Source organism: Panthera tigris, chromosome E1 (genome assembly GCF_018350195.1).
Source record: "Panthera tigris isolate Pti1 chromosome E1, P.tigris_Pti1_mat1.1, whole genome shotgun sequence".
Taxonomy (NCBI): domain Eukaryota; kingdom Metazoa; phylum Chordata; class Mammalia; order Carnivora; family Felidae; genus Panthera; species Panthera tigris.
In genome coordinates, this window is record NC_056673.1 from 38,877,159 (window position 1) to 38,897,053 (window position 19,895).

Consider the following 19,895-nt stretch of genomic DNA (forward strand, 5'->3'; position numbering starts at 1 on the left):
CAAAAATATCTATTGAGAGGTGTTGCCTTGACTACCGAGGGAGACCAAAAGAAAGAGCCAAGATGTACTTACCTTTGTGTCTGTCCCCAGCACCTAGTGCAGCGTGGGGTACCTGGTAGGTATTCAGTAAACAGTCATTGAATGGACGGATAAATGAACCAAGGAAAACACTGCCTTTTCCTCCATCTCGAGGCCAGTTATCAGAAGGTAAACACTGTTGGTGTTTCTGCACGGAGGTGGAGCAGGGCCCTGTAAAAGAAGGGTGCTCCATCTTACAAGATGTGTCTTGACACATTGTGGAGCGTTTATTGGTCTCACAGATGCGTACCAATCGCTCCCTCTGATGTAGTGGCATTTTGCTTGAGGCAACTTCCACACTGCTCCCAGGAAGCCTCGGGTTTGGGGAGAGGGAGTCCTACCCATGGGCTGGGAAGATGGGCACCTGTCTGGATGTTACCTAGTGTCCCTAGGGATTGGCCGGAAGCTTTGCCTCCATTTGGCAAGGGATCAGGGAGGAACACACCTTTGGTGTCCCACTTTGTAACTTTTGAAGAAAGTGGTGATCTCAGGTTCTTCCTGAAAATCTGAGGTGCCCCCTAAGACATTCCCCTTCATGCTGCAAACGGCACTGGTCTCCCTCTTCTCAGAAGTGCATTCTGTAGGGGGAGAAGGTGTGCCCTCTGGCCTCCCTTGATTTTCAACCCCAGCCCCAAGGCACTGGCAGTAGAAGCTAATTGGGCGCAAGGGGCCTGGGTAGAGGCTGTCTGAAGACTGGGGAAAGGAGAGAGCCAGCTCCTTTTTTAAAAAGCTCTAATTGAGTTCTGAATCAGCCTCCCTCTCTTTGATCCCTCCTCTGTTTCCCACACTGCCTGAAAGAGCTAGATCAGCACTTTATAACAAGGGTGCGCCTGCTCCCCACACCGCCCCCCCTCTCCCGACGCGCTCTCCGCTGCCGCCATCCACTGCTTGTCTCCTTCAGTTAAGATAATGAAGATGCTGAGAGATAAAATGTGTATTTAATAAGGGTGGGGGTAGGGAGGCGGAAAGGGGCAGCCAGGGCCTTCCCTAGTTTGGGGCCTAGCCAAGACTCAAGCTGAAAGCAAAGCTGGAGTAAGACTTGGCCCCAGGGTGTGGGGGTTTCTGGGCCTCAATCCAGCTGACTTCACTGCCTGCTGTTTGCCCTAAATTCCCCCACCTCCACCCTCTCACCCCCACACTCCTTTCTTTCCTCTCTCCTTGCTCCCCATGGGGAAAGGGAATCTTGCTTCAACTTTATTTTCAGCTGGTAACTTGGCCTTTGGTGCGGTGCCCCCAGTCCCCGAGTCAGCTGCAAGGTCGGGCTAGGGCAGCCCCCTCTAGCTAAGGCCTGCAGAAGCCTTGGGTTCGCGGTGGGGGGTGAAAAAAAGCTGGAGTTAATGAAGACCAGCTGCTAGTCTGGGTTCTGCCTGCAGTTAGCTGGAGGCCAGCCTTTGGTGGTGGTTGGAGGTACTGGGGAGCGTGACCTCCGTCCCTGGGCACAAGGATATCCTGTGGCAGCTGAGGCTTGCTCTCCTCTCTGGGCTCGGTTTTATCCTTAGTTTGTAAGAGAGGAGTCCGTTTCCCTCTTGCCCTACTCCTCCCCTCTCCAAATAACACTCGCCCTTATTGGGCTTTATAACTGTAGTGGCGGCCCAGCTGAGATCTGAGGATCTCCAAGTTCTTTTGTAAACACTCATTAACTGCCTGGGAAGAACCAAGAGCCCTGGTTAACAGCTGGGAGGGAACTGAGGCACGTTAGGGAGAAAGGCTTGACCTGAGCTCACCCCATGGACTCCACCCTGGGGCCTCCATCCTTCCTGTCTAGCTCCTTTCCTCAGTAATTCCTATAAGGGGGAGAAAGATGTGGGTGAAACACTGCTGCCCTCTCCCCTTCTAGGAAGAGGCCATACTTTCTCCCTGCCCTCGAATCTGTCCCTGACTACCTCCTGCCCCACAGAGTCCCTTCACCCCATGACACTTTCCCTGCTCTGCTGCTGCTGCTGGAGATGCATGCAATTCTCCTTGCAAAATACTCTCACTCCAGCCCTCTGCAGCCCTCCCATCCACCTTTCCCTGGCCCACCAAACCCAAACCCCAGTGCCTCCTTTTGAGGTACTTGGGAAAATCACCTATCCTAAACTGGGCCTGTAACCTTGAAGCTGATCTAATTGTGCTGAGGTCCCTCTGTCCCTTGTATTTATCCCAAATGGTAGCTGGGAAAATACTCTTTCTTTACTGAATTCATTCTGGTAAAGTTTCAGGATTAAGGGCTGGGCAGCGGCACTGGTTGACCCCTATGTGTTCTGAATCTCCTCCTGCTGACAATTGCCATTTCTGGTGATAGATGTAACCCAAAGCCCCCCAGCTCCACCTGCTCATACTCTCATCTGTATGTGCATGTCTGCCCACTTTAGCACACTCCCAGGTACACACACCCTAGCCAAGATATGAAACTACCAGTTTCCAACTGCCATGGATGTCTCATCGCCCTTTTACTTGTGGGGAAATCGCCCTCCCCTCCCCTGGGTGGCGTCCTAGGTACTTAGGAATAGTGGGGAGGGATGGGGAGATTGTGCTATGTCTCTGAGGGGCGGGATAGGAGTGAGCACCTGTCCAAAATGCATACCTCCATCCCCAAATTCTCAATGGCTAAGTGGCTTAACAGGAGTGGTAAGGAAGGAAATCTTAACCCCCATCTTCAACATCAAAGCCCAAATCATCTGCTAGGGGCAGGAAGGAAGAAATGTCCTTTTCCTCTTGTCAAATATTATCCTGTCTTCAGCTAAAGTCATCCATGTGCTGTGTATTTGAGACTGAGGACTGTTCCGGTCTCCAGCCCATGACTGAGACACCCTGCTTTCTCCCAGTGAGTTCCTTCTCCCCCTATCAGTCAGCTCTGCACCCGCTGACCCAGCCAGGGCTGGTGGAAGAGGGCGGGGAGAGCTTACTGTTTGCCGAGTGGCCTTTAGGACCCAACGGAAACCCGTGCCTCTTGCAGCAGCCTAACCCAGAAGCAGGGGGGAATCCTGAATCGAGCTGAGAGGGCTTCCCCGGTTCTCCTGGGAACCCCATCGCCCCCCTGCCAGCACACACCTGAGCAGGTAGGACCGCGCACGCCCCTTCCCAATTCCGCCTCGGCCGCCTTCCGCCGGGCTTCTCCGCTGCTGATCTGGTCGTTTCCCTCTCGCCAGTTCAGGCTTTCCCCATCCCTCCTCCCCCACTGATCACTGTGGTCCGGGGAGGTGGGAGCCTGGGAACAGTGGGGTGTCTGAGAGCTCGGAGCCCCCCGCACCCTGCAGCGCCCTTCCCGCGCTCCCTCCCAGGCATTCCCCGATCTCAGGCTAAGAATGGAAAGTGGGGGGAAGGTCTGCCCAGGCCCCACGCCCTTGCACCCTCCTTTGCAGTATTGCCTAATCCCCCTTCCCCCACCTCACCTCGACAGGAGAATTTACCGTGCTGGGGTGATAGTGGAGGGAGCAGGAGAGGAACCAGAGCCTTCCAGGGGGATTTGTCTCTCGCTTCCTCCTGGCCTCCCCGCCCCAAGAGCTTGGGACTTTGGTTTGCCCCCAACTCCCTACTCACCTTGTAGGGGAACTAATGCCCCTTTCCAGATCTCACACTCAGGTGGCTAAAGGCTTTGCTGGAGGGTAGTGGAGGTTGTGAGCAGTTTTCGGTGACCTGTTCCTCTAGGGAAAGTTCTTTCATTCTTTCAGCTTAGAGCCCCCATCACTGCCAATACCTCAGCACCTATTGCAAAGAACCCCCCCCCCCAACTACGTGTGTGTGTGTGTGTGTGTGTGTGTGTGTGTGTGTGTGTAGACCATGTGATTTTAAATCTACAAGCTTTGGATAAAGGTGGCTGCGTGCATTGAAGGGGAGAGATCCCAGAATGTGGCCCAGGCCAGAACAGGCTCAGCCCAGATGGCTGGGGAAGGGGGTGTGGACCAGATCTGGGAGGCCACCCAGCCATGCCAGCTCCCTGGGCTCCTTGGCTTTCAGAGCCTCAGGCTCCTGGTGTTACCCCAAAGCTTCTGCCCTCCTGCAGGCTCTCTGGGAAAGGGTTGAATGGCACCTACTGTTTACAGTGGCTTATTTTTCCCTCCAGCTGGGGGCTGACAAAGCCTGCTCTCTGAAGATCTAGGGCATCTCATTCTGGTTTAGTGGGTTTGCAGGAGGGGTGTATGACCTGTCAGAGTAACTGTGTGAATGTGTGTATATCGCCTCTGAGCAGAGCCGACTGGGGAGGAGAGTGATAGGAAAGACTGGTCACACTTTGGGGGAGCCCCTCTAGCTCTCTGTGGTGGAGTGGGCAGCATGTCCCCTGTCCCCAACTGTGAAATCTATCTAGGTGTGGGGTGTGCTTTGCAGTCTCCATGACTCCTTGGATCCCCAACAGGTTGGTTTTGTAGGAAAGGGTGGATAATGGAGTGACTTCAGACTTAGTTCTGCTCTTGACCCAGGAAGCAAAGTAGAGATTCTGAGTGTGGACAGGTATGTGCATTTGTACTGAAGCCTCAGTTTTCTTTCCTTCTTTCTTTCTCTCTTTCTCTTTCTTTCTTTCTTTCTTTCTTTCTTTCTTTCTTTCTTTCTTTCTTTCTTTCTTTTCTTTTTCTTCCTTCCTTTCTTTTTTTCTTTCTTTGACAAAGAAGGGAATTTATTTCAGTGAGGCTAATACAAGGAAGACAGCAGACTAATGTCTCAGACTATCTCCCTCAGTTTCTTCATTTGTAAAAATGGCTATTGGTAGCAAGCCCCGCTTGCCTGATAGGGACACCTCCATAAAGGCCCCATAAGACAATGTATTCTAAAACCCAGTGCAAATGGTAGTTTCCGCTGGGGTGGGAGTGGGGGTTCTAAGATGGGATTCTGTTCCTAAATCTAGGTCAGTCTCTCTGCTTTGGCTTTCCCTCGCCCCAATCCTTCCTTGCCCATCTGGGGGATGGTGGAATCAGGCAGGCTATTGCCCTAGGGGCTGCAGAATTACCCTAATGCCGGTGGTGGCTGTTGCCAGAGAGCCTCTGAGATCTGAGAGGACAGATCTCTCTACTAGGCTTTTCTTCCTCTGGGGCTCCACACCTTCTCCCCTGAGCCCCGTCTCCACCTTCCTCTGCCATGCCTGCTCAGCGTCCTTGTCCCTGTCTCTCCCCTGCCCAGTGGCCTCCTTGTCCGGCTCACTGGACAGGGGCCCTAATCGGATTGGACAGCTGAGATATGTGTGGCGGCTGAGAGCAGGGGGGAGGGAAGCCAGTGGGAGGATGGTATGAGGGCTGCCCCTGGCACTGTCCAGGCCTCCCAGGCACCACCTTGGTCCTGCGGACTCCCGGCTTGGCTTGGTCCTGGGGAAGGGGTGCCAGAGGAGGCTAGGAATGAAGATTAGGGGAGGGGGGAATCCACCCAGGACCCCAGGACCTCTTTGATCTTTGGTGGCCTAAACGACACTATCTCTGACCGTGACCTGGAGGAGAGGACAGCAGGTGAGGGCCAGGCTGGCTCTGCCCCCTCCCCCATTCTCATGGCCCTGTTTTCTTCTCTTCTTGTTTGGAAATGTGTTCACTTTCCCCATCCAGCCCCTTTGGCCAGTTCCCCCTTATGGGTCACATCTGGGAGCTGCTGGGGGCACCATGTGTCTGCCTCACTCTGGGCTGTTTCCTCCCCTCCAAGGTATTTCTCTCATTCACTCTCTGGGCTGGGCGCCAGGACTCCTGGGTTTCCCGCCTGCCTCCTGGTGCAGGGCTGTCCTTCTGGCCTCCAGAGAGTCGCTAAGCTGGTTTCCTTCCTCCTGTGTGGGGAGGGCCTTCTCCCTGGGCTGGGAGGTGTCAAGAATCCCAGGTGGGATAGGGGTGGGGGCACCACAGCCCCTGGCACTGTGTACCCCAACTCCTCCCTCCCAGCCTCTGACTCAGCTTGGGGGCAACACATGCCCTGCCTGGAAGGCATGGCCTGTTCTCGCCTCCAGGCTTTCATCTTTACATGTGGGCAGCCAAGATCTTCTGCTATTCTTTCAAGCTTTTTTTCTCATGGTATCTGGGGGTGGCCATCGAAACCCCTATGTCTGTACCCACACATTTTGGGGAGCAGAGGATTAGCATAATTAAGGCTGGGGCACTATTTTGTCTTCTCTCCAGCTGGGCCAGGATGAAGGAAACCAGCACAAACTTCCCCATGCCAATTCCCTCTGCCCTCAAAAGACCAGTCAGTGGAGCCAGGCCCTGCCCTCTCGGTGCCCACAATGTGGTTGGCACTGATTTGTCAGAAATTGGGAAGGTTTCCCTCTAGACTGCTTGCCTCCGCTCTCCTCCTCTCGGAGGGCAGGGACAGCTCCAGGATGGCAGGCACTTATGGGCAGGCCTCTCCCCTAGGGAAGGGGTGTGGGATGCCCCTGAGATGGCCAGGTTGGCACTCTCCCCAGGCTGGAGTCCTGGACTTGGTTTGGAGCTGGGAGTTTGTGGGGGAGAGCAGGACACGGGCCTCCCTGCCCCCCTCATTTCCTGCTCTTTGGGCAGCTGTGGGCGAGAAAGGCTGCAGGGACTATTTTTAGTCGGTCTGTCCCCTGGCAGGAGGGACGTGCAGAAAAGCACGGGGCAGCAGAGGGGCTGGCCAAGGTGAGGGTAAGCAGGCAGGCGGAGGAGTGAGGAAGAGCCAGAGGGGCAGCAGACAGGGCAGAGAGGCACGCATTGGGCTGGGGCAGGGTCTGGCAGAGAGGGTCCTGACCCAGGTAGATGGGCTGGGCTGGGATGAGGAATACTGGGCACCCCTTGGCGGGTTCTCTGTCCTGCTAGACTTAGAACCCTGAAAGGGCATTAAAGACCACTTAGACAATCCCTCCCCCTTGTGGAGGAGCAAACAGGCCTGGGTGGGGGCAGGATATTTCTTGCACTAGGACATGCAAGCAGTTGTCTGGCTACACTGGGACCCCTTGCACTGATCTTCTCTCTTCAGGGTCCCTCACCACACCCGGTTGTGTCTCCCTCCCCTGCTGCAGCAAGGAGGACCTGGTTGTTTCCTTCTCTGCTTGTTTATGCACCGTCTCCCGTCTCCCGTCTCCCGTAAACCCCAGCTTGGTTTGTTTAGAAGTCTCCACTATGTGGAGAGAGCCTGTGTCCAGGCTGGAAGGAGGTCAGGGTTGGGGTTTGTTTAGGTGGCCTGTGGCCACTGGTGTGAATCAAGGTGCTGGGCATCTGCCAACAGGCTCACAGGCTGGCGAGTCTGGGCTTAGAGACACCTCAGGGAAGGGGCATCCAGTCTCACTCCACCTTAGAGACCCAGAGAAGGCCCGGATTTGCCCGCAGTCCTGAGATGAGCTAAGGACAGACCAAGGACGGGAGTTTTGCAGGCTCTCCTGAGCCCTCCGGCCCCACGGAGGTCATCCTGGTTGTTTGCCAGTGCCCCCAAGAAAGGAGGGGCACAGGCAGAAGAGTGGGTAGATTACCAGAGGCTTCCAGCCACAAGTCAGAAGTGAGCCCTCCTCCAAGGCCTGGGGGCAGAGCACCTGGTTGAGCTTTGGGAGGAGAAAGTTCAGGAGAGAGTTGCGGTCCCTCAGGACTCAGTCTCCGGTCTCAGTCTCACCCCCAGGGCCACCATGTTGCACAAAGACTGTGAATGGTGCCCCCTGGAGTTGTTCAGGGCCCTGCCTATGGAGGCAAACGTGGTGCTTCTGTCCCCCACCTTCTTTCTTTCAATCAGCCTCAGATCCAGCTGGAAGGAGGTGTTCCAGGTGGGCTTGAATCCAACATTTCCTCCCCCACTCTGCCTCCTGCCACTCTGTCTCCTATTCCTCTGTTGCCTACCCTCTCCCGACCAAGCCTGGCACAGTGGGCCACAAATTGTGGTGCAGACACCTCTCCCCGCTCTCCATTCAGTCTCTATGTCTCTGGGGGCTGATTTATCCTGCCCCCCCCCACTCCTGCCCGCCTTCAGGCCTGCTGCAGTGTGTGAGAAATCAGTAGTGCAAATGGATTGAGGTTGTTCAGCCAGTCCATTCCCCTTGGGCCACCCCCCCCCCCCCAATCCTCCTGGGACTTGGAGAGTTACCCAGTCCCCTTCCGGCTCCACATACACAGTGATATACACACCTAGTGGCTGTAGCTAGAGCGCTGAGCACAGGAATTACTCTTTCTGTCCATCGCTGCCTCTGTCCCTCTCATTCTCTCTCTTTCTCTCATATACTGGGCTGGCCTTAGCATGACAAATACCCTTGACCATTTATTTTCTAGCTTGGGTGGAGTGGGGGTGGAGGGCCTTAGAGAGCAGTAGGCTGCCAGCCAGAGGTGGGGGGAAGCAGGTGGGTAAGGGAGACTGGGGGGGGGGGCGGGAGGACTAGCTGGGGAGGGATTGGGTGACAGCCCACCCCATCAGCCTCTGGTAATCCAATCCCTACACCCCACCCTCCTGATTCCCCTCCTGTTCAACAGCTTCAGCAGCTGCTGGCAGAAGCAGGGCTGGCAGAAGTGTGTGTGACTGCATGTGTGTGTGTGTTGGGGGTGGAGAGGGGCTGTGGGGGCAGGAGGTGCTGCCAGGACATGTTAAAGGAGCCGCACAGCCTGGGTACGACTTGGGTGGCAGGAGGAGGTGGGGCTGGTGGGAGAGTGGGTGGTGAATGATGGCAGGGGGCAGGCCGCAGCGGGGCAGGGCAGCCTAGGGGTCTCACAGAACTTGTCTGCACTAGAACAGGGCCTGGCAAGCTGGGGGTGGGCAGTGATGAGGGGACAGGGGCGGGTACAGCTGTGGCTAGCCCTAGGATGCCTGCTCTTCGCCAGGGGGCGCATGTAACCATGGAGGACACAGCCTGCCCCTGTCCCCAATCCCTGGGCTGTGCCTGCTGGGCATCACAGTCTTGGTGACTAAGTCACTTCTGTCCTGGGGCTGGCAAGGTGCCAGGCTCAGCTCTTCTCGGTAGGTGAGTCACTGCCCTGGCATCTCCCCCGGATGCAGCTGAGTCACCAGGCTGTGCCTGCTGGGCAGGTGGGCACCATGCTTGGGGTGGGGTTGGGGGACCATGTGTGTAGCCTCCGGTGTCTTCTCTGATCTCTCTCTGGCATGTCCTGGCCCTATCCACCACCCTGCAGCTCTGGTGTTTGTCCCATGTGCTCTATTGAGGGGGTAAAGAAGGAAGCAGCATGGTACTGAGTGGAAATGTTTGATTCGGAGTGAAGGGGGGGCGGTTGAGAAGGGGCCTGTGGGTCAGAATCTTAGCTCTGCCGCTGGCAAGCTGTATGACCTTGAGCAAGACAATTTCCTTTTCGTACCTCAGTCTCCTCATCTGCACAATGGAAACAGGAGCCGTGCCCCAGATTACCCTTCAGTTCGAATCAGAGGGAGTGGAGAAGTGAGCGTGCTTGTGGGAGGAGCTCCCCCAGGGATGAGGGGGGCGGAGGGCAGCCAGGGAGGGGAAGAGGAGTCAGGGGCTGGGCTGGTTCCAGCAGACATTTCCCACACGGCCTGCATCCAGGTAGTCTCTTCTCACTCACTACCAGTGCGGTGCTATTCTTGAATAGGAGCTCCCCACCGGCTGTGAGAGGGAGGCCTTGTTTTGCTGGAATTGTGGGCCCTCCTGGGGGGGGGGTGTCTCAGGGCTATTTTGTATCTCCTTTGAGTGCTGCGGGCTCTCTAGGGTTTCCCTTTGGAGAGAGATCCCTGTCTTGGGAAAACAGTGGCTCAGACTTCTTCCCCAGCCCATTGCCTTCTGTATACAGGAGGGGAAGGGCAGGCCCCAAGAAGGAGTGTCTTTCCTAAAGAGTGAGGAGCCCCCTGGCCTGTGGCTTTTCTCAGTCTGATAGTCTCCTGCTGCCTCCTGCACTTTTCTCCCCTCCTGTGTAGGGTCCCTGCAGGGTGGGGGTGGGGACCCTGCTGGGGGTCCGGCACAGCTGGAGTTCAGCTGCTGCAGCTTGAAGACTCCTGGCCTCCCACCTGGGGACCTCTCCTGTTTCCTGGAGTCAAGCCTGGGTAGGGCTGGAGCCTGGACAGGCAGTACTGGGTGCCCTGGACAGGGGGAAAGTGCCCCAAAGGCCTGTGGGCTGTGTGCTTGTACATCTGGGGCCAGTCTTCTGTGCATGAGTGTCTGGCCCCCTGTGGGGAGTGGGTGTGTGGGTGCATGAATTTCTTCCTCCATCTGCACATGGGCCTACTGCCGTGTCTGTTCAGGAGTGTGCCCCACACTGCCTCATGACCTTGTGCATGCACAAATGCCTGTCTTATATGCGCATGTTCTGTTTGACTCAAGGATGTGGATACATGTGTGCTCTGAATATGCATGTGGGTGTGCACATATGGGGGGGGGGTCCTGCATGTGCGTTTACACATCTGAATCTCAGTGTGCACGAGTGTACCTGACCCTGTGTGCTGGCACGTATATGTGAAGGCCTTTCTTCGTGGGAGGCAGTGTACCCGTGTTTATGCACACTTGCATTTTTGTGTCCATAGCTTTAGCTAGAAGGGATACTGGCAAAATCTAGGGCAGGAAGAGCCTGTGTGGGCTAGGGGTGGCTGGCGCTGAGCCCCCTCCCAAGCTGGTCTCACCCGGGGCGACGCCCCCTGCTGCTGGTTAGGCTCAGGCTGGAAGGCCTGGGCGGTTGGGGGGTGGGGGGGGGGGTTGGGGGGGAAGGGGTTAAGCGTCGGCGTCCACATCTGGGAGCCATTGGCGCATTCCTGCCCGCTGAGCGCATGTTTGCGGATGGATCTGGACGGGACAGGACGGGAGGGGCTGGGCGGGCGTTTCGCACCGGTGGACGGAAATCCAGACGAGAGCGCGAGAGCGAGAGACAGCCGGGCCTGGAGGGCGGGAAGGGGCCTGGGGAAGCGCTGCCCCAGCGCCCTGTCCCTGTGCCGGACCTCAGAGCAGATCATCCCACCGATCAGGCTTGTCCTACTTTACCAAGGCTGGGGGGCTAAAGCTGGAGGGAACAATCAGATACTCCGATTCTCCACCCAGCTGTGCAGCCGGTGTGATGGTGGACAGAACCCTGTGTCCACTCCCGACCTCCTGTTCCTCGTCTGTAAAGCGGGGGCCGTCGGGCCGGTGTCTTTGAGAGCTTTGCCAGCTGGGTCAGGCTGAGAGTCTTCCTCACTGGGGTGGAAGCCTGGGAGTGTGACACTTCCCCTTCCACTGGGAAGTCCTGTGGGGGCACTTGTGGCCACTTCTCTGACCGGGGAGGGGGGTGGTGTTGTTCCTTAATGATTTTGCTTCCCCCCAGTAGGCTGCTACAGGTGGGGACGCGATCCTTCCAAACGGAGCAGCAGGCTTGAAGGGGGCCTGTGGCTGTGCTGGGAACTGGGGTCTCTGCAGATGGAGAGTGATTCAGATCTTGCCCCGCTAGAGCAAGAACGAGAGCTCTTCTGGCCCCTCCAGACTGGGCCAGGAGAGAGAAGCTGGAGTCTGAGAGTCCTCTAGCACTGAGGGGTGCTCCTGGGCGCCCCCTGGTTGGTTCTTGGAAGATCCAAAGGCCACTGCCCTTCTGGGGGAAGGGTACTTGGCAAGGAGATGCTGAGGGGTTAGGTTGGGCTCTAGTTCCTCAGACCTGCTCGAACTGGAGAGGTGTTTGGGGGAAGAGGAGAGGAGTCATTACTCGAGGGAGGTATACCTACTCTTGCACTTCCTTTTTTTTTTTTTTTTTTTTTTCAGATGAGAAAATTAAGATTCAGAGAAAGGAAGCGACTTATTCAAGGTCGCACAGCTCTGAGTTCCAATTGATCCCCAGAGAAGGATTATAACTATAGGAGTTAGGGGCTTAATATCTAGGGCCAGAGTCACTATATTCACTTCTATATTATGCTCTCTTCCCCGGTTTAGGTGTTGGGCGTGTGTGTGATCTGTGCCTCTGCGAGTGTGGGTATGTGTGATTGGGGGCAAGGGAGTGTGATACCACACACTGCTGTCCTTTCTCGACAGAGTCCTCTTTCCATTCTTTCCGCAGAACTCCTCCTGCCCTCTCAGAATCTCTCCTTTTGGGGCAGAGGGAGGGAATTCTCCCAGATTCCCACGGTCCAGCCTTTAGCTAGGCGCGTCTCCTTTAAGACTCGCCCTTCTCCGGGTCTGTTAAGGAGGGGCGGGGGGCGTGATCCCACAGGCCCGCCCCTGGCTGGTGATAGGTCGGTGGGCGGGCAGAGGCGGGTCTGGGTGGGGGAGAGGGCCGCCCCTCCTGCTCCGTACCCTCCGCCCCCCTAGTCTGGGGCTCCGGGTAAAGTTTCAGCCTCCGCACGTGACTCGCCATGGCCGCTGCCTTCGCCCCGCGCCCCTGAGCCGCGGCCCCCCAGACTGCTCCTCTCCTGGGATCCCGTACCCCTGACGCTTAACAGCACCGAGGCGCAGGGTCAGGGCAGACGCCGAGCCCGCGGGCGCTCTGGACGGATTGCTTCCTCCCGCTGCGAGGTAACCTCTGCCCCGGGGATTTTGGAGAGCCCCCAGCTCCCGCGGGCACCGGGGCCCCTTGGCCTGTCTCTGATAGGAGCTGCAGGCGGGGACCTGGTGCTGGGCGGGTTCGGACGGGAACCCGGGGTTTCCTGGGCTTCCTACCCCGCCGCCGCCGTGCCCAGGGTGGGGGAGTCCAATCTGTGCGTCTGTCTGCGCCCGAGTGTTCGCGCGCAGCCGTGAGGCATCTGGGGCGGTCTGCCGCGCGTGTCCCCGGCGCCCGAGCTGTGGCAGAACCGCCGCTGGGAACTCCTACTCCCTCTTGCTTTCCTCTTCAAAAACAAACAAAACAAAAAGACTTTCAAACCTGTTTGGGGAGAGATCGGATGCCCAACGGACTAGCCCCCTCCTTTTCCTCCTGTTATCTGAGCTGCCCTGTGGTTTGGGGAGAATCAGCCCGGAGGCCCACCCCCACCGGAGCAGGCGGCTGGGGGGCGGGGCCCGCTCAGCTGGTGTCCCCCGTGGAGTGAGGGGAGCCGATCGAATTGGGTAAGGGAGTCAGTGCAGTACCAGGAGGGAGGTCTCTGGATCTAGTGCTACCATGGGGTTATGGAAGCTTTTTGGGGTGAGGGGAGGACGGAATGGACTGGTTGTCTTTGCTCTGCAGAGGGTGTCTGGGACCTGGTGCCACCCACGAGGAGGAGAAGCTGCTAGCCAGATGTGGATGTGGAGGGGGGGGGGTGCTGGAAAATCAGCTTGGCTATGCCCCTTCTCCTCTCTGGGCACTGCCCTATTGTCAAGTTGCTCAGTGGGAAGGGCGGCAGGCCACCAGTGTGCTAGGCTGGGGATGGGGACCAACTCCTATGGAAATCAGACAAGAAAAGCCCCACAGCCTTGAAGATATTTCTCTGCCTCTGTCCATCCTGTCTTGGATAGGATGCCCATGTGCTGGCATGGGGTACTCTCAGCATTCAGCTGGTGCCAGCTCCTTCTACCAGATTGCTTTCTGCCTGTGGGCTGTGTGCACATGTGTGTGTGTATATGTTCTTAGAGGGACTATTCCTGAGAACACTCCCCCACTTCCCCACCCCCTTCTGCTAACTCCCCCTCACTTTTGCTCCTGACCACCATCCCTCCTCCAGTTTCCTGGGTGGGAGATTCAGGGATGTCTCTTGTCCCTTTCCCTGGCTGCAGTGGTCATAGGGCAGGGTTGTTCTAGGGAAGTGGTTCAGTAAAGGCACCAGGTCTTGCTACAAAGTGGGCTTGAGCGCCAAGCACTTCTTCAGGGCCTTGTGCTTGATGGGGAGGCTGGGTTGGGGAAGACCCAGATCGGAGCGGGGGTGGCTTGACACCTTGGGGCTTCCCCCTGTTGGGGGTGGAGATGAGTCTGGGGGAAGAACAAGAGAAAGAGTATTTGGAGCTGGAGGAAAGGGGGGGTCTGGGGGTTTCTGACTATGAAGGGTGTTAGTGTACTGGGAGGGGCTGGGACATCAGTTCTGTCTGGGAGTCTGGGCTATGTTGGTCCTGAGACCGAGTAGTCACTAGGGTCAGACTGGAGTAGGCCCTTGGGAGCTGAGGATCTTAGATTTGGACTTTGAGGGTGTGAGTGAATGTGCATGAAATGGTCCATGCAGGAGTTTCCCCACCAGACTGGTGAGGGCAGTGCAGATGAGGTAGCAGTTCTGAAAAGACCCTGGGTTTGGAATGGCTTAATCCTGGCCACCTCCTCCTATCACCTCTCAATCTTCATCCTTAATTTGACCCTAAATGCCCCTGCTACCATTCTGGGACACTTCTCTGGTCCACCTCCTACTCCCAGCCATGTGGCAGCCTGGCAGGAAGCTAGCTGTGGGCAGCCCCATCCTGATCACCCCTGTGCCTCCCCCGCTGGGCACAGTCACCCACATGTGCCATGACGCGGTTCTTGCCACTCTGTCTAGTGTGGGGTAGAGGACATTGTCTGAGTGGCACTTCAAGTCTGTTTTGGGGGCATTGACCCAGACCTCGGTTAATTGGCTCCTCCTTCCTAAATCCTTTGGTCTTAGAAGCTGGCTCTGCCCTCTAGGACCTTTCCCCCCAACCCACTTCTTGCTCAGACTTCTAGGTTCTTTAGTGGGGTAGTCCTCAGAACTGTGTGACATGAGGGTGCGGCCTGCTCCAAAATATAAACCTCAGTGCCTGGTTCCCTGCGCTTTGGGCAGCATAGGCTGGGCAGGGCAGGGCCTGACCTGGGCTGAGCTGAGGGATGGGTGTGTTTGGGCCTTTCTGGAGGTCTGTTTAGGAGTAGTGTCTGGGATCTATGGTGATGGGCATCTAGGGAAGGTAATCCTATCCCTGTGACGAATGAACATGGTAATCTCCACTTGCCCAGTGCCCCACGCCCCTTTCTGGTGGCAGTGGTTTTGGGAGTGTGGGAAGCTGGCAGGGTCCCTGGCAAGATGACCAGGGTTGTCTTGACTTACTGGGTTTTGGGAAAGGCGTGTGGCAACTGATATCTCAGCTCCCAGGGCTTTGGCCGCACATCCTCTCTGATGCCTGCTGTCTTTCTTCCCTCCATTCCCCTCTCCACCCTCTGGCTGCTGTCTAGAGCCCACACGGTTTGTAGGGGATGGAGGGTGGGGGCGAGGGCCTGGATCTCCGTGTGTGTCCAGGGAGTGTTCTGGGGATTGGCAGGATTGGCTGAGAGTGTCTGGGTGTCCCTGCAGGGTGGGTGGTGTGCAGGGACCAGGCCCAGAGTGTGAGAATGTGTCAGCGTCGGTGTGTCTGTCCCCCGTCTGGCTTGGGTGTGGGTGTCTCTTGCTTGTCTGGATCTTGCCTCCCGCTCCAGTCCCCGCCTCCCCCCCCCCCAACCAGTTGGGACCGCCTGCTTGCTCTCCCTCTCTCTCCGCAGCAACTGGAGCCTCCCTTGCCTGTTCCTGGAATTTGGAGAGGAGGAGGAGGAAGAGGCAGGCAGACAGACCTCCCACACTGTAGCCCGCCTGCCTGGCATCATGGGGAAATGAAATAGGTGCTATGGAACTAAGGTTTCCCTGCCTTCTCTAGACCCTCCAACACACATCACAGAGTCTAGGGAGCCACGTTTACAGAAGGGCCTTGGGCTGCCCCCTACCTGCCTGGCAGTGATGCCTCCTTCTACCCAGCATCCTGCCTGCTTGGCCCCTGCCGGGACCTCTAGGCACCACTGTCAGCCCCGGGAGCGGATGGGGGATTAGACTGCTGCCAGCCTGGCCAGCACCTGTTGCCAACCCCCAGCGCTGTAACTGGAGCTGGCCATGGAAGGGGGCTACAAAATGACAGGTGGAATTTCTGCAACCAGGCAACCCCCCCCCCCCACTGGATATGCCTTTGCCTTCCGGCCGGAATAAGGAAAGCCTACCCCCCCACACCCCCTCTGCAAGTGTCAACCTGATCTCAAGGATGATGTCCCGATCCTGCCTGTGGGGGCAGGGCCTGGGAGATGGGCAAAGGAATGGGTTTATTGCTGTTTGCCCAGTGACCCCCCCATCCCCTTCACAGGCTGCAGAGCTGAGCTGCCCTTGTTTAAGTTAACTGAGCTCTGTTGCTCAGGGAGGGCTGGGGGGCATGGGGGTTGTGGATGGGGGTGGTTCTCTGTTAATGTTTTAATTGCATAAAAACTGGGAGCTCAGCTCCCGACCAGTGGGGAGTCTGGGTCTGGCTGGCCGCCCGGTTTGGGCTAAATATAGTCTGGGACATCTGCAGAGAAGGGGAGGGGGGTGGAGGGAGGTTCCTTTCCCCCCACCTTCCACCAAGGTGCCCTCGTCTGGGCGGGCACCTTGGAGCAGGGAGGGGGATTCCTGAGCACAAAAGGCTGGGGAGAGGCGGTGGGGGCTGGGTACAGTTGGGATCTCGCCTGTCTGGAGGCCAGTAGCTGCCTGAGATGAACCCAGAGGCTCAGGACAGGCTGGAGTGGGGTGTGCGGGCTGTATCCAATGGCTCTGCTCCCCTCCCCCCAGAGCTGCCTGAGGTCAGGCAGTCTCCGTGTGTCACTGCGCCCTGCCGGCCGCCGCCGTGTGTCACCGTGACCCACTCTCTGTGTGCCTGTGTGTACACACCTACCTAGGAGTGGCTCCCTCCCGGCTCCTCCCCCAGAGCCTCTGTCCCCTGGGTCCTACCGCAGATCCCCAGCCCTCCTTCCTTCTGCCCCTCGGCCCACGGTGAAACCTCCAGCCCAGGAATCGAGACTTGAGAAGGGGAAGCTGCGGTGGGGAGTTCTCTGATCTCTAGTCACGGCAGGAAGTGGAGGGGAGGGGGAGGAAGGGGGAGAACCGTGAGTGGCAGGCCAGGAGGGAGGGCCCATCAGCCCTGCGACCAACCTCACACACTGCGATAGGGGGTGGCCACCCTCCCAGCTGGCCCCCTTCCCTCCAGCTCCAAGTGGGGGAACCTTAAGGGACAGCTGATTCTCTAGGGGCTGGTAACAATCTTTATCACCCCCCAACACTGGAAAAAAAAGTCTTCCTGTCACGTGGCTGTCACTTCCTGTCCCACTGTGGTTCCAGGGATGTTTGTTGTTGGTTGCCATGGAGATAGCCGCCGTGGGCACTACCCCGATTCTTGTGGGGAGGGAGCTGCCCCTCCCCCCAGGGCCACAGTTGGGAAGGGACTTGGGGGGCCTGCCTTGGGGGCTATTTCAGGCTGAGTGTGTGTGGTCTCTGATGCTCCAGATCCTCTAGGCAGCCCCCCCCACCCCCCCCACAGACTTCTGTCTGTGGGAAGGAGTCACAGCCACCTACTCAGACCCAGTGTTGGGGAGACCGTGACTGTGCCTGGCTGTGCTTGACTGGCTGACTGTGTGAGTCTGACTGATTGTGTGGTCCTGTCCCCTCCAGGCTAGGTTGTGCTGCCTCAAAGATACATCACAGAGGTTCGTGGGACCTCTGCTCCCTATCTCCTTTTACCTTTGGAACCTTCTCCCATCTTGTGTTCTCATGGAAATTGCCTTCCCCAGGGAGCTTCTGGGATGTCTTGGGGTATAAGCTGGAGTGGGAGGAGGCTGTGGGCAGGTTGTGTGTGTGTTTGGGGGTGGGGAGGTGGGGGTCTGCCTCACCCTTGCACACAGCCTGTACCAGCCTTTCTCTGAGCCTGAAGGCCCTGTGCTTTAAGGGGCAGGCCATAGGACTTTGTGACCCATTCTTCCCACCCCCTTGTGGGTTTCCCTCTTCAGCCAGGGATGGAGAAGAGGAGATTCCCCCTAGTTCTAACCCCCAACTGGTAGGCGAGTGCAGAGTAGGAAGTTCCTGGGGGGTCAGTGGATGGAGGGGTATGGGGCGGGGTACAGTCTGACTCAGGCCTGGTCTGGGGTCAGAGCCAAGAGGATATCCTGAGGCAGGGGATTGGCGTTCCCGGCTTCCCTGCAGTCGAGGTCCCCAGGGAGGGGTGCTGGGAGGGGATTGGTAGGACCATGTCCTGCTGACTTTTCTGCCCTAGGATTCAGAATCTGGCAGTCTCAGGTTTAGGGCAGAGCTGAGGGGATAGCGGAGGGCGGGGATTGCTGTAGCCTTACACACACACACACACACACACACACACACACGCACACAAACACAACCTTGCTGTGTGTGCTCCCATTGTGAGAACAGTGTTTCCTGCGTGGTATAGTGGGGAGACAAGTGGTGAGGGGGCAGCTGCCAAGGTGAAGGTGGGGAAAGCCCCATGCCAGGCTGGGTATAAGGACGGTGGTTTCCAAGCTGGGGGGGGGGTCCCCTTTGTCTGTGCCCCCTTGGTCCCCTGCCCGGACAGAGGGGCCTTTGTTTGGTCCACACACTCCTGTGGTCTGGCTGTGGCTTCGGCAGGCTCATCTCTTCCTCTTCCTGTTTTCTTCCTTCCCTGTAGGTTGCTCCCTCCTTGAAGCCTGGGCTGCCCCCTGCCCTTTCACCTACTCTCTGCTTTGAAAGAAGACCCAGTGGGTTCCAGGGGAGGGGGAGCTCAGCCACCTTGAGCTTTGGAGGTCCCAAGCATGTCTCCTAGGGGGCTCTGGGGTGCAGTCTTTGGGGATGCAGGAGTTGGAGGCACTGTCATGCCCACAGAGACCACCATTTCCTCCTCCCAGAACCTGGCCTGTCCTAGGTTTGGACTTACCCAGTTGCCCTTTCTGCTTGGTAATCAGTCACTGCTGGAGGTCAGGTGGCCCTGCGTAGCTGGGACAGAACCTAGGGCCAGGTGGGGGCACAGGTTGAGGGGACATCAGACCCACTCTTCTGGGACTGAGTGCTGCATCTTGAGGCAGTTGGGCAGTGGCAGCATCCAGAGGAAGATGCTGGACTTCATCCCTCCCCTAATCCCCTCTGAGGATGTGCTAAGGGCCTGCACATGTTTGGGGCAGGTTTTCAAACAAGTCCTAGCTCTAGTGAGGCAGGCCTGGGATTGCAAGGGTCTGGTAGAGAAGAGGTGCCCTGTACCTGTCCCGACATAGTCCAGGCCCTCCTGGGGTGGTGATCTCTTTCAAAGTGGGGCTGGCCTTGCTGGCTCCCTGCAGCTGGGACTCTGGTGAACAAAAGGTAAACAGAGGACCAGAGTGGCCAGACTGTGGACTTGTAGGGGAGGAGAGGGGTGAAAGCCTTGGCCAGAGGAACCTTTGGAAAAGGGAAAGAGGGAGTAGTGATCATCACTGCTCCCCAGACCCTGCCTGAAGATCTGAAGAGCTAGGAGGAGGGGAGAAGTTGTGGCTTTGTGTGTGTGTGTGTGTGTGTGTGTGTGTGTGTGTGTGTGTGTTCCTGGAAAGTTTATAAATAGTTCCAGCCCACTGTTCTGGTTTAGAATCTGCCCTGTCCCGCCCTGTCCTGCCCTGCCCTGCCCTGCCAGCTCCTTATCTGATTAGGGGGTACAGAGGGTCCAGGTCTTTGTTTCCACCAGGGTTCATGTCCTGTGTGTTCCCCTGGGTACCCCGTCAAGTTGAGCTGAGCTTTGGGTGTCATTTGCCTATGATTCATTGACTGTCTAGAATGCTGAGGAAAACCCCCATCTCCCCTTCTTTTAAGCTGCCCGGTCTCTGTCCCTATCTCTCAGCCTCTCTGGGACTGCCTGCCTTCTGTTCCTTGGGAGCCATTGTTGCAGGGGAGCCTGGGAGCTGAGAGGAGGGAGTCAATGAGGAAGGGAGGCTGGATCAGCTGGGTTTGGGGACCCCCGGCTCCTCTTCTCTGGGGATAGGAAAGGAAATAGTCTATTTCTCTTCCCTTCCTCCCCTCCCCAAATCCAAAAGGTTTCTCTTTTTTGGTTTGTGAAATGAAAGAAGGGAATTTGGGAAAGCGCTGTGGTTGGGCATCCACCCACACCCGAATATCCCTCACCCACATCCCTCTTCTCAGTCTGGGGGGAAGCAGACCCTGGAAAATGGGTAATTGTCTCTCTGGGGCCTGTCCACAGACACTAGCCCTGGTTGGGAAGAGGGAAGGGAGAGCAGACACATGGCCCAGGGAGGCACGGGGTGTGGTGAGAGGTGTGGGGAAAGGGGCCCCGTTGCCCAGCACCGCCTGTGTGCCCAGTGCTGTGCTAGGTGCTTTCCAGACTCATATGT

General features: G+C 57.3%; 1 protein-coding gene across 4 annotated transcripts in view; it reads left to right on the forward strand.

The window, feature by feature from the left end:
* The first annotated feature begins 3,038 nt into the window (after window positions 1-3,038).
* Window positions 3,039-19,895, forward strand: part of RARA (retinoic acid receptor alpha) — a 44,633-nt gene continuing 27,776 nt past the window's right edge. The window contains exon 1 of one of the 4 annotated variants that reach the window (XM_042966344.1): window positions 3,039-3,119. The gene's annotated coding sequence lies outside the window, so the exon portion shown is untranslated. Of the gene's footprint in view, window positions 3,120-8,954; window positions 8,980-10,748; window positions 11,589-12,117; window positions 12,383-19,895 lie in introns of those variants that run through there. The other 3 variants (XM_042966351.1, XM_042966347.1, XM_015539157.2) reach the window with 3 other exon arrangements.